At 44.4% G+C, this 12632-nt stretch overlaps 1 protein-coding gene across 1 annotated transcript in view; it reads left to right on the plus strand.

Moving 5' to 3' along the window:
- The window catches only part of LOC126110556 (uncharacterized), a 75871-nt gene that overhangs the window by 20577 nt on the left and 42662 nt on the right, over positions 1-12632 (plus strand). The window lies entirely within an intron of this gene.

Below are 12632 nucleotides of genomic sequence, written 5' to 3' on the forward strand. Positions count from 1 at the left end.
CTCATGAACCGCATTCCAGTGGGTGTTTTCCAACAGTTTAACGGTCACCCACATACCGCTGTTGTAAAAAATGGTTCAAATGGCTCTGAGCACTATGGGACTTAACTTCTGAGGTCATCAGTCCCCTAGAACTTAGAACTACTTAAACCTAACTGACCTAAGGACATCACACAAATCCATGCCCGAGGCAGTATTCGAACCTGCGTCCGTACCGGTCGGGCGGCTCCAGACTGTAGCGCCTAGAACCGCTCGGCCACCCCGGCCTGCACCCCTGTTGTAAGCCAACATACTCTGCAAAGTGTCGACATATTACCTTGGCCTGCCCGATCTCCAATCGAGCACATATGGGACATCATTGGTCGAGAACTCAATTGTTATCCAGAAATAGCATTACCCTCCCCAGTATTGACCGACCAAGTGCAGCAGACATGGAACTCCATCCCACAAACTGACATCCAGCAACTATACAATACAAAGCATGCATGTTTCCATGCTTACATTCAACATTCTGCCGGTTACACGGGTTACCAATGTACCAGCATTTCTCATTTGTAATGGTTTTTTCGCGATTACATTAATCACTTAGATATGTTACCCAGGCAAATGTGTTCCCAAAATTTCATTACTCTACATTAATTATTTTTTGGTGTTAACATATTTTTCGTCAGTGTATTTGAATGAAAGTGTACTTTTTGTTGCAATGTATACCGTAATTGCTGGTCAGTGGCCTCATTGTTTCCACAAAGAGGCTCGCGCGGTTTTCTGTGGCATGCTAGCAGAGTGCACAGAGAAGCCCTGTGTCTGCGTTACGTAGTGCAAAGGGTTCAAGCTCACAGTCTCGTAACATTTTTCCATTCTTATTAAGTGCTGCTCCTCGATTTATTACACTTAGGTCCTGAACTGACTGTTCTTGAGACATGGGACACACGCTCAAGGATACTTCAGCTCAATAAAGACAAAGCAATAATTACCAATCAAACACAAACTCTGCCTTGTAATTTTCAACAGATTTTATTTAACGATTATATGACAACAGCAAACTGATGTTACCCCAGAATAATATACATAATTGCCCTAGAATTTGAAACATTACTAAACAGACAAAATAGATACGGGCGTCAAAGCCCACCTCAAACAATAAATAATTTTAAAACCCTCTTTACATATGTCTTAAGAACCATACAAACAATAAATGGTTTACTGAGAAAAACTTCCACGGAAGCAGAACACCTTTTAAGGTATAACAGCAGAAACAACTCACAATTTCACAATTTCTCTTTCAGAATAAGACATTAAAAATCCAGTACAATGAAAGGCATCTTTCAGATATTACAAAATTTCAGTGACAAGTAATGGCACATTAGAGGTGCGCGAAAACTACAACTCAGATCGAGCCTGAATGAAAGCTGAAAGGAACGGTGGAGAAGTTCAGACGTCACCAGGAACAAATAGTAAAATAACTTAAATTCGCCGAAGAACTTGAGTCTACTGATAAACACAGCGACCGCGCTATCGGTTACAATTCAAACCGGCCGCCGCCAAGGCGTCGTCCCCCAGTTAAACGACCAGCTACAGAGAACGACGCTCACCGCTGATTATACCACTGAAACAACAACATAAAACCACACAGCAACTGGGAAGAATCCAGAGTAACACAACTCTCAAAACATTAGAAAAATTTCTGAACAGAAGTCAGTTATACTTTGCAACCAAATTAAATCTTTTGCAATCACTATCTATAACAACAGTTCACACTCCCTTTTGCACAGGAACCACGATACATAGAAGTTCACCATGAGAACACTGCAGAATGTGTAGAAACCAGAGCACATACTGTGTCTTGTAATCCTAAATAATAATTACATACAATAAGAAAAACGAAGTCATAAATCTCTTAATTTTACAAAGAATGCCACTCTATAGGTGGATTACACTCAATAGCAAAAGGCAGAAAGAAGTGCCATAAAATCGAAGATGTGGTTATTTCGGAGTGCACAGACACGCACTTAGATATGCACTCCTTGCCAGTACCTCACGTGCTTCCAAAACAGGCAACCTTTTTCACACAGGTAATGACTGTTCAGTAAGTTGTGCACCAGTGGTCAACACGAAACAGATAACATGGGCGTCCAAACACTGGAAGAGCCGTTAACGGCAAACGCCACGAATTTCAACATACGAGTACATAGAGAGTGGTCGGAAATTCCCGTTACATACTTCTAGGACATGTAGAGGGTAGTGAGTACAGAACATTTTGAATAGGAACGCATGTCTGGAATCGTATCATTTCCTTTCTACGACAGTTTCAATGCAGATGATTATTTCATCCACACCCACGAGAGGAATGTACTTAGGGGTGACCCACTACAAATGTTGCAATACATTTGAAAAGAATAATGACTTGTTCCGTTATTACTTACGCATTTGCTTCACAACATACACCTAATGCTTTACATTAGTCGACAACAACAAGAACCCAGCATCTACGGCACCAGCCGCAACGTACCGATGCATTACAACAGCAGCTCAATGTGGCGACCACCAATGTTGTTCACACATTGTACATCCGAAGCATGTTCTGATACACTCTCTCCATCTCACCTGCTGTCGCTTCGTTTTCTAGTGCACCTGCCAGAACTCGTTCCAGCAGATCTTCCTCTGTCTCTACAGGTGTCTCATAAATTAGGCTCTTCATACGACCCCACAAGAAGTAGTCCACAGGGGTTAAATCCGGCGATCGTGGTGGCCACGCGGTTGGACCACCACGGCCTATCCATCTTTCACCATACCGTCTGTTGAGATGTCTCCGGACAGCCAGTGAAAAGTGAGGTGGTGCTCCATCATGCTGAAACCACATTTCCTGACGAACATTGAACGGCACAGCTTCCAAGAACGGGTCCATTACGTGTCGTAGGAAGACTAAGTATGCGGGACTCGTGAGCTTGGATGGAAGGAGGTATGGTCCAATCACATGGCCGTCCAGAATACTTGCCCACACGTTAATTCCAAACCTGTCTTGAAATCCCTGAACATGCGTGGAATGAGGGTTTTCGTCCACCCAGACATGGCTATTTCAAGCATTCAGAACACAATCCTTCGTGAACCTACATTCAGCTGTGAAGAGAACTCGACGTGGAAACGGGCGCATCGATGCAACGGTGCAGGAACCATGTGCAGAAGGCAACGCGTTGTGGAAAGTCTGCTCGACCCATAGGCTGTACCCTTTGTTAAGTGGTACGGATGTAATTGTTGCTCATGCAGGACGTCCAAGACGGCACTGTGACTAACAGCCATTGCACGCGCAACTGTTCGCGAACTCGTCGACGGGCTATCTTCAGTGCGACGCAGTACACCTTCTTCAAATTCGGGAGTGCGGCGTCGCCGTGGAGCACCACAGTCCTGCCTCCTCACGGTGAAGGTACCCGTTTCTCGTAGCTGTTGCGTAACTTGGGCAAACAGTTTGTGCGATAGAGTGTGACGGTGTGGAAAACGTTCGTGATACAGCCGACTAGCAGCTCTCCCGTTACCTCCAGCTTCGCCATACACAAGGAATATGTGTGTGTATTCCGCAAACGTGTTCAAATGGTTGAAATGGCTCTGAGCACTATGGGACTTAACTTCTGAGGTCATCAGTCCTCTAGAACTTAGAACTACTTAAACCTAACTACGCACATCACACACATCGATGTCCGAGGAAGGATTCGAACCTGCGACCGGAGCGCTCGTGCCGTTCCAGAGTGTAGCGCCTAGAACCGCTCGGCCACTCCGGCCAGCTCGCAACCGTGTACTGCACTACGTTTCCTCTATCGGTGATGGACAGGTATTGACCTGGTCTCACAGCAAAGCGGACAATAAGTGACATCTGGGGATCGTTTGACGTAGCACACGTCATCGTGTCTACCCTGTTGCATACCAGGACAGGGAACTCTAAGACGTTTCTCTTGTCCTAAGCAGATGTTGACGAGATACACTACTGAAATGAAACTGTCGTAGAACGGGAACGATACGATTCCGGACATGGGTTCCTATTCAAAATGTACTGTACTCACTACCCTCTACATGTCCTCGAAGTTTGTAACGGGAATTTCCGACCACCCTGTATATACAGCAGGACTTTAAGAAGCTGGATAATTCCCACCGTTTGATTCAGTAGCGTATCCCGTGGCAGGCTGATACATTCCAAACCCACTTTCACGTGTTCACATCGTTTAGTAGCACAGACGAGACCATCGCCTCTCCCTAGACGCAATACACACCCCCGACCGCACGCACGTCTCCGTCCGCAGCCCCACTGACTACGTGACAGAAAGAGGCAGAGCAAGCGCAAAGAGCGACAGCCGACAACCAGACAGAACACGGGAGCGCCAACCAACCGACCAAAACCAGCCCTCTCCCCACAGCGTCGTGAGCTTAAATAGCCGCAAAGCGACCAAAGAGGAAAACCGCGTCCACGCGATACACAGGGTGGTCCATTGATCGTGACCGGGCCAAATATCTCACTAAATAAGCGTCAAACGAAAAAACTACAAACAACGATACTTGTCTAGCTTGAAGGGGGAAACCAGATGGCGCTATGGTTGGCCCGCTAGATGGCGCTGCCATACGTCAAACGCATATCAACTGCGTTTTTTTAAAAATAGGAACCCCCATTTTTTATTACATGTTCGTGCAGTACGTAAAGAAATATGAATGTTTTAGTTGGACCACTTTTTCGCTTTGTGATAGATGGCGCTGTAATAGTCACAAACATATGCCTCACAATTTTAGACGAACAATTGGTAAGAGGTAGGTTTTTTAAATTAAAATACAGAACGTAGGTACGTTTGAACATTTTATTTCGGTCGTTCCAATGTGATACATGTACCTTTGTGAACTTATCATTTCTGAGAACGCATGCTGTTACAGCGTGATTACCTGTAAATACCACATTAATGTAATAAATGCTCAAAATTATGTCCGTCAACCTCAATGCATTTGGCAATACGTGTAACGACATTCCTTCCAACAGCGAGTAGTTCGCCTTCTGTAATGTTCGCACATACATTGACAATGCGCTAACGCATGTTGTCAGGCGTTGTCGGTGGATCACGATAGCAAATATCCTTCAGCTTTCCCCACAGAAAGAAATCCGGGGACGTCAGATCCGGTGAACGTGCGGGCCATACATTAACCCGCCAAGGTCGATGATGTTCCACTTGTCGCAGCCATCGTGGATTTTCCGTTGCCCAATAGCACATATTATGCCGGTTTACGTTACCGCTGTTGGTGAATGACACTTCGTCGCTAAATAGAACGCATGCAAAAAATCTGTCATCGTCCCGTAATTTCTCTTGTGCCCAGTGACAGAACTGTACACGACGTTCAAAGTCGTCGCCATGCAATTCCTGGTGCATAGAAATATGGTACTGGTGCAATCGATGTTGATATAGCACTCTCAACACCGACGTTTTTGAGATTCTCGATTGTCGCGCAGTTTGTCTGCTACTGATGTGCGGATTAGCCGCGACAGCAGCTAAAAGACCTACTTGGGCACCATTATTTGTTGCAGGTCGTGGTTGACGTTTCACATGTGGCTGAACACTTCCTGCTTCCTTAAATAACGTAACTATGCGGCGAACGGTCCGGACACTTGGATGATGTCATCCAGGATACCGAGTAGTATACATAGCAAACGCTCGTTGGGCATTTCGATCACAATATCATACATCAACACGATATGACCTTTTCCGCAATTGGTAAACGGTCCATTTTAACACGGGTAATGTATCACGAAGAAAATACCGTCCGCACTGGCGGAATGTTACGTGATACGACGTACTTATACGTTTGTGACTATTAAAGCGCCATCTATCACAAAGCGAATAAAGTGGTCCAACTAAAACATTCATATTTCTTTACGTACTACACGAATATGTAATAAAAAAAATGGGGTTTCCTATTGACCTATGGCAGCGCCATCTAGCGGGCCAATCACAGCGCCATCTGGTTTCCCCCTTCAAGCTAGACGAGTTTCGATCTTTGTAGTTTTTTCGTTTCATGCTTATTTCGTGAGATATTTGGCCCGGTCACTATCGATGGACCACCCTGTATAGTCGGTCGCAGAGATCTTAAATGAATACATCGAAGGCCACGTATCAATCCTATTTTGGCGTTCACGTGGTGACAAGTGTAATTAACGCGCCGTCAACGCGCTGGCCGCGTGGCCGCCTCGCTGTGAATGGGACGGCCCTGCAGAGCGGCAGCGGCCACCTGTGGCTGCAGCCAGCCAGTCGTGCCGTGCTGTGCCTGCGGCTTCCCCCAACCGCACACCAGTTTGGCCTGGCCCAGCCCAGCCCAGCCCAGCTATCGACCGCTCGGGTCCGTCACGCGATACCCGATGCAGGTTTCATTGTGACATCCTTTATTCAGTGCGGCCGTGGCATGCCGCAGGACCATCCGTAACAATTCCGGTACTCGGAGGGCGGCTTGTTGTCACCCGGGCCCTACCGCCGATGCCGTTTCAGACATCCGAGGGCACTTGCTGCTTGCCATCGAAAGCGATCGATGCCGTCTCTTGGCATCTCTTGGAGACGTGGAGGCCAGAGAAATGGTTCGGCTGTCGAGGAGTTCGCTCGTGTCCAGTGCCAGCCACTGCTCAAAATGCGCTTGGAGAAAGGATGAATTGCGGAAACGGAATTTCATTCATGGAATACAGCATCTCCAACCAGTTTGCTCAATAATGTGCTAAAACGCTCCTAATACCTCTTCTTCACTTTGACTGATTCCAATTCACCACTGCTGATCGGTTTAGACCGTTTTATGGAAAGTTCAAGGAACTATCATGAAGCTACGTGCTCTATAATGATTTCCACAGTGCCCTACAAGTGAATATGCAGCTGATACTGTTCCCCGCCTTTTCAACTAGTTTGTAATATCTTAAAGCTCATCACTGTGCATAACCTATAATGGTTCTGTAGCAAAACATTCATCACAACTCCTAGTAAACCGCTACGATTAAAGCAGCATGCGCCTGTCCATTTGATCCAACCCTAAGCAGACTGTTTCTATCCTGGACTAATTTATATCTGATATTTTGTAAAAGATAGCGTCCGTCTCTAAGAAAGAGTGACTGAGATCGCTGATACGGCTCTGAGGCACACTTCAGCCACACACAAAGTAAATACGTATAAGTGAGACACATATTCAGATGAAATAAACACAAATATTGCTTATGTAGCAATAAATTGCGATCGCTTCTCAGTTTTGGTTATTGATAACTTGATACCAGTGTCTGAGTTTAATGTGTACAGCACCGAAAATGATCACTATGTGATCGAAAATCGATTCTGCTATCAATAAAACATCAATATTACGACCAACGCTGACCTTCCTTTTAATTTAACATATAAGGTCGTTGTGCACACAGCACTCTATGGAGTCGCCAATCAAATAACTGTGGTTTACTGATGGCTAACAAAGGCGGACATGTGGGTAGGCGGTGCAACTTCGTTAAACGAAAACGTTTTTCACAATGCTAATAAATTTGATGCATATTGGTTTATTACTCTTAGCGACTTACAGCTGTTAGTACTCAGAGTGTCCTTGATGGGAAACTTTAATAATTCAGCAGTGCAGTCAACAACAAGTAAATGATCCGTGATTAGAATGTTTAAATGTTCAAACGTGTGTGAAATCGTATGGGACTTAACTGCTAAGGTCATCAGTCCCTAAGCTTACACACTACTTAACCTAAATTATACTAAGGACAAACACACACACCCATGCCCGAGGGAAGACTCGAATCTCCGCCGGTACCAGCCCCAAAGTCCATGACTACAGCGGCCTAGACCGCTCGGCTAATCCCGCGCGGCTCCATGATTAGACTGAAGTTAATGTCAGCACCAAGGAATGAGTGATGACCTGGTTCGAAATGACGCAGTATCAGTGAAGCAAAATTACTCAGTCCTTACTCACAATGTCGTCAAAATATCTCAGTTGGATTGTAGTTATGGCATTATCACGAATTAATTCACGAATATTACCGTTAATAACGTGAGTTACAGTATCAGTGGAGCAAAATTGTTCAGTCTTTATCCCCATTGTCTTCAAAATATCGGTAGTTACATTATGGCTTTGGTATTACAACGAATTAACCAAGTAAAGAGAATTAGTACCCTCAGCATAACTTATACGTCAATGCACTTTGTTATGTGACAACTACGCCAAGTTCTGACAGTTAAATGGCCCTTAACAGCACAACTGTGTTACTAGGGGCAAACTATGGAAACGTAAATCTAAAACTGACTTGAATTTATGTAACACACTTTAATAGTATTTGTTTATAGGAGTTTGTACTGATGCCCAGCAACCATGAAAAGTCGGGAGACAATTGACAGTGTGATTGCAGAGATGAGCATTTTACAGCTTCCTACCTGAGATGAATACTACGAGATCCCTGGAGCAGACGCTCCGTTGTCTCGTTGACCACTAATCTATGAGAACAAACCATAAATAAACTCTCACTGGTTCGAAAGCTGAACAGGATAAGGCCAGATGAATTTAATATTAAGAACATAGACTTCCACAAGCAACAGTTGACGACTTCCCGAATAACAACTCTGACATGCAGTCTGTCCCTTTATTTTTTACACTAGCAAAATTAAACTGTTTAGGAGATCGGCCCTAAGATTCTCAGCCCCAAATGACAACAGTCCGTTTCAGACGTAGTACTCAGCTTTGCTCTTACTTACCACCAACACAGCCCACTATCGCCCCTGAATTCTCTCTCTCTCTCTCTCTCTCTCTCTATCTATCTATCTACCTATCTATCTATCTCCGTAACGTTTTTGACAGTTATTAATCTTTCTAACGGACCGAAGCACCTAAAATTTCAACGAAATTACATATACACGGTGTTCGGAAATCCCCGTTACAAACTTCTATGACTTGTAGAGGGGAGTGAGTGCATATTTCGAATAGTAACCCATCTCCGAAAACGTAATTTAACGGCATTACACAGCGTCAAAGTTCTAGGCGCTGGCGCCTGTAAATTATGTATATAGAGGATGATTCGATGATGATCTTACAAACGTTCAAGGGCAATGGAGAATGATAATCAATTTGAGGTAATGGTCCCTGGTCCGAAAACGAGCGAGTCGAAAGTTGTAAGCGAAAAACGTCTGACACCTTTGACAGTGGAACACACGTACCGGCATTGTTGTTGCTGAGATTTTAGGGTATGTAACTTTCCGACGTGATATTACGGACCAAAACAAGAAAAAAGTCAAGTAAACAGGGATCTAAAATGCATACCTGAGAAGGTGTGAGCACTTGCTCATCTGCGGTAGTGTGAAACAAATCTCTTCTACTCAACAAGTGCTCATAGCTCTTAATGTATGCATTTTAGAGCCTATGTTTACTTGACTTTTTTTCCTTTCTTTGGTCCATAGTACCACCTCTGAATGTTGCCTGTGCGACAAAGTTAGCAGCAACGGTACCAGTACATATGTATTCCACTGACAGAGGTATCAGATCGGTTTTCACTTAAAACAATAGACTCGTTCGTTTCCGAACCAGGGACCCTTATCTCAAATTGATACATTTATCCTTCTCCATCATCCTTGAAAGTGTGTAACATCATCACCGAATCACCTTGTATATGCGAGGGTTGGAACTTTCATAGTGGCAACTATTTATTTACAGCTCGTACAAACGTGTTTCAAAGTTTTCCTGACCTTCATAGTAGTCACCAGCATTGTGTATAACCCGTTGCCAGCGATGTGGTAGTCGTAGGATACTCTTAGCAGTGCCAGTTGTGTTGACAGTTCGAACGGCACGGTCTGTTGGCCGACGAATTTGTAGCAGTTCTGAAGCGAATGCCTTGAAATGTTTTCTTCAGCTTAGAAATCGAGTTGAACTCACGAGGGCTTAAGTCAGGGGAGTGCACTAGGTGGTATAGCACTTAGCAGCCCCATCAGTCAAACAAATCAGTAACAACTTGCACTGTACATGCTTGAGCATTGTCCTGCAAAATGATGGTCAGGTCTTGCAGAAAGTGTCATCACTTCTGTCTTTAAGATGGTCGTAGGTTGTGTTCCAAAAATGAACAACATAGAGACAGATGTGATGACACTTTCTGCAGGACCTGACCATCATGTAGATAGTGGTCAGGGTGATAAATGTACGCTCCTGATACACCTAAAAATACCACTTAAATCAGGAGCAGCGTCATACCAACGATGTAAATACCGGAAATTCGGTGAGGTTGCGATCTTAAATACTGTTTACGAGAAATACCTGTAAGCAAGAAGGGAACTTTAGTGTCCATCTACGGTCATCATGCAGCGACTTGCACTGCCCAGAGGCTGTTGATAGTAGGTGGTAGCAGAAGTTGCTTGTATCTGAGCTGCATAGGCGATGTAATCTGATGAATCTAGAGTCCTCCCTCAGTGAACTGCCCATTCACTTCCTTTTTTAGAAACTCTCGGATCCCTCTTTCCTTCTGTTTGTCCTTAGGATAATTTAGGTTAAGTAGTGTGTAAGCTTAGGGACTGATGACCTTAGCAGTTAAGTCCCATAAGATTTCACACACATTTTGAACATTTTGAAGAAGCAGACCTCGGGGACAATCCGTTTGGATTCCGGGGAAATGAAGAAACACGCGAGGCAGTACTGACCCTACGATTTACTGATCCTACGATTTGTCTTAGAAGATAGACAAACCTACGTTCATGATTATAAGAGGCAAGGGGTATGAAAGAGAAGCAGTGGTTGACAAGAAAGTGAGACAGAGTTGTAATCTATCCCTGGTGTTATTCAGTCCGTAAGTTGAGCAAGCGGCAAAGGAAGGCAAAGAAAGATTTGGAGTAGGAATTAAAGTTCAGGGAGAAAAAATAAAAACTTGGGGGTTTGCGGATTACACTGTAATTGTCAGAAACAGCAATGGACTTGAAAGAGCAGCTGAACGGAATGGAGAGTGTCTTTAAAGAAGAATATAAGATGAAGATCAACAAAAGCAAAACGAGGATAATGGGCTGTAGTCGAATTAAATCAATCGATGCTGAAGGAATTAGATTAGAAAACGAGAACTCGAAGTAGTAGATGAGTTTTTCTATTTGGGATGAATAACTGACGATGGCCGAAATAGAGAGGATATAAAATGTTGACTGGAGATGTCAAAAAAAGCGTTTCTGAAGAAGAGAAATTTTTTATTATCGAATACAGAATTAAGTGTCAGAAAGTCTTTCTGAAGGTATTTGTCTGGGGTGTAGCCACGAACGGAAGTGAGACATGAACGAGAAATATGTTAGACAAGAAGAGAATAGAAGCTTTTGAATTGTGTTGCTACAGATGAATCCTGAATATTAGATGGGTAGATCACGTAACTAATCAAGAGTTACTTAATGGAATTGGGGCGGGATGAAATTTGTGACACTACTTGACTAAAAAAAGGAGGAGGAGGAGATTAGTGTTTAACGTCCCGTCGACAACGAGGTCATTAGAGGCGGAGCACAAGCTCGGATTAGGGAAGGAGTGGGAAGGAAATCGGCCGTGCCCTTTCAAAGGAACCATCCCGGAATTTGCCTGAAACGATTTAGGGCAATCACGGAAAACCTAAATTAAGATGGCCCGAGACGGGTTTGAACCGTCGCCCTCCCGAATGCGAGCCCAGTGTGCTAACCACTGCGCCACCTCGCTTGGTGACTGAAAGAAGGAATAGGTTGATACGACACTTTCTGAGACTCAAGGGATCACCAATTGAGTACTGGAGGGAAGTTTGGGGGGTAAAAATAGTAGAGGGAGATGAATAGAGTGAGCAGATTGGGAAGTGTGTAGGTTGCAGTAGTTATTCGGAGAAAAAGAGCGTTGCAAAGGATAGAGTAGCATGGAGAGCTCCACTGAGCCAGTCTTCAGACTGAAGAGCACAACAACAGCAACAGCAAACACGCAGGATACGAAAAAAATGCTCACCTTAGGGACATCTCGATAATAACGTGTGACACCGTCTCTAACCTTAACAATGGTCTCAACTCGGAGAGGAAGAGAGTCTAAAAGTTTTTCCAGGTATGCAGAATCACATGCAGACACTCGTTGATGGTCAGATCCAGTAGATCGTTACGTTTCATCTTCTGTTCCAAACAGTCTCAGATGTCTGTATGAGACTGAGATCGGGTGATTTAGCGGGCCATTAGAGTTTCGGTAGATTTCCTAAGTGTTTGACAAACAAGCCAGCCATGTAAACGCGGCAGTCGATGTCTTGCAAACTGAGAGTGTCCACAGCACACGCATCTTGAAGATGTAGAAGGAACGGGAACACGTTGTCACCAAGTCCTGAGTGGAGCCAAGTCATGGTCCGTGAAACATCGCCAAAATATGACAGAACCACTTACGGACAGAACTACGCACTGTACAGTACACACTGTAGTTTAAACGCCTCACTAGACCAGTAGTGCATCCGACACAGTCACCTGAAAAAAATCAACTTCGTGTGGTTTACAAGTAGCAAATACGTGAGGTGTGGCCTGTGGCTGGTTAGGAAATGAACTTTGCCCCGGTTGCGACTGATGTGTTTCAGCCTCAGTCGCTTCTTGATGTCAGGAAAGAATGCATACACCCCAGGAGCTTCACAGTTGTCCCACTCCCTTCGCCGTGAA

This window comes from Schistocerca cancellata, chromosome 1, assembly GCF_023864275.1.
Source record: "Schistocerca cancellata isolate TAMUIC-IGC-003103 chromosome 1, iqSchCanc2.1, whole genome shotgun sequence".
Taxonomy (NCBI): Eukaryota; Metazoa; Arthropoda; class Insecta; order Orthoptera; family Acrididae; genus Schistocerca; species Schistocerca cancellata.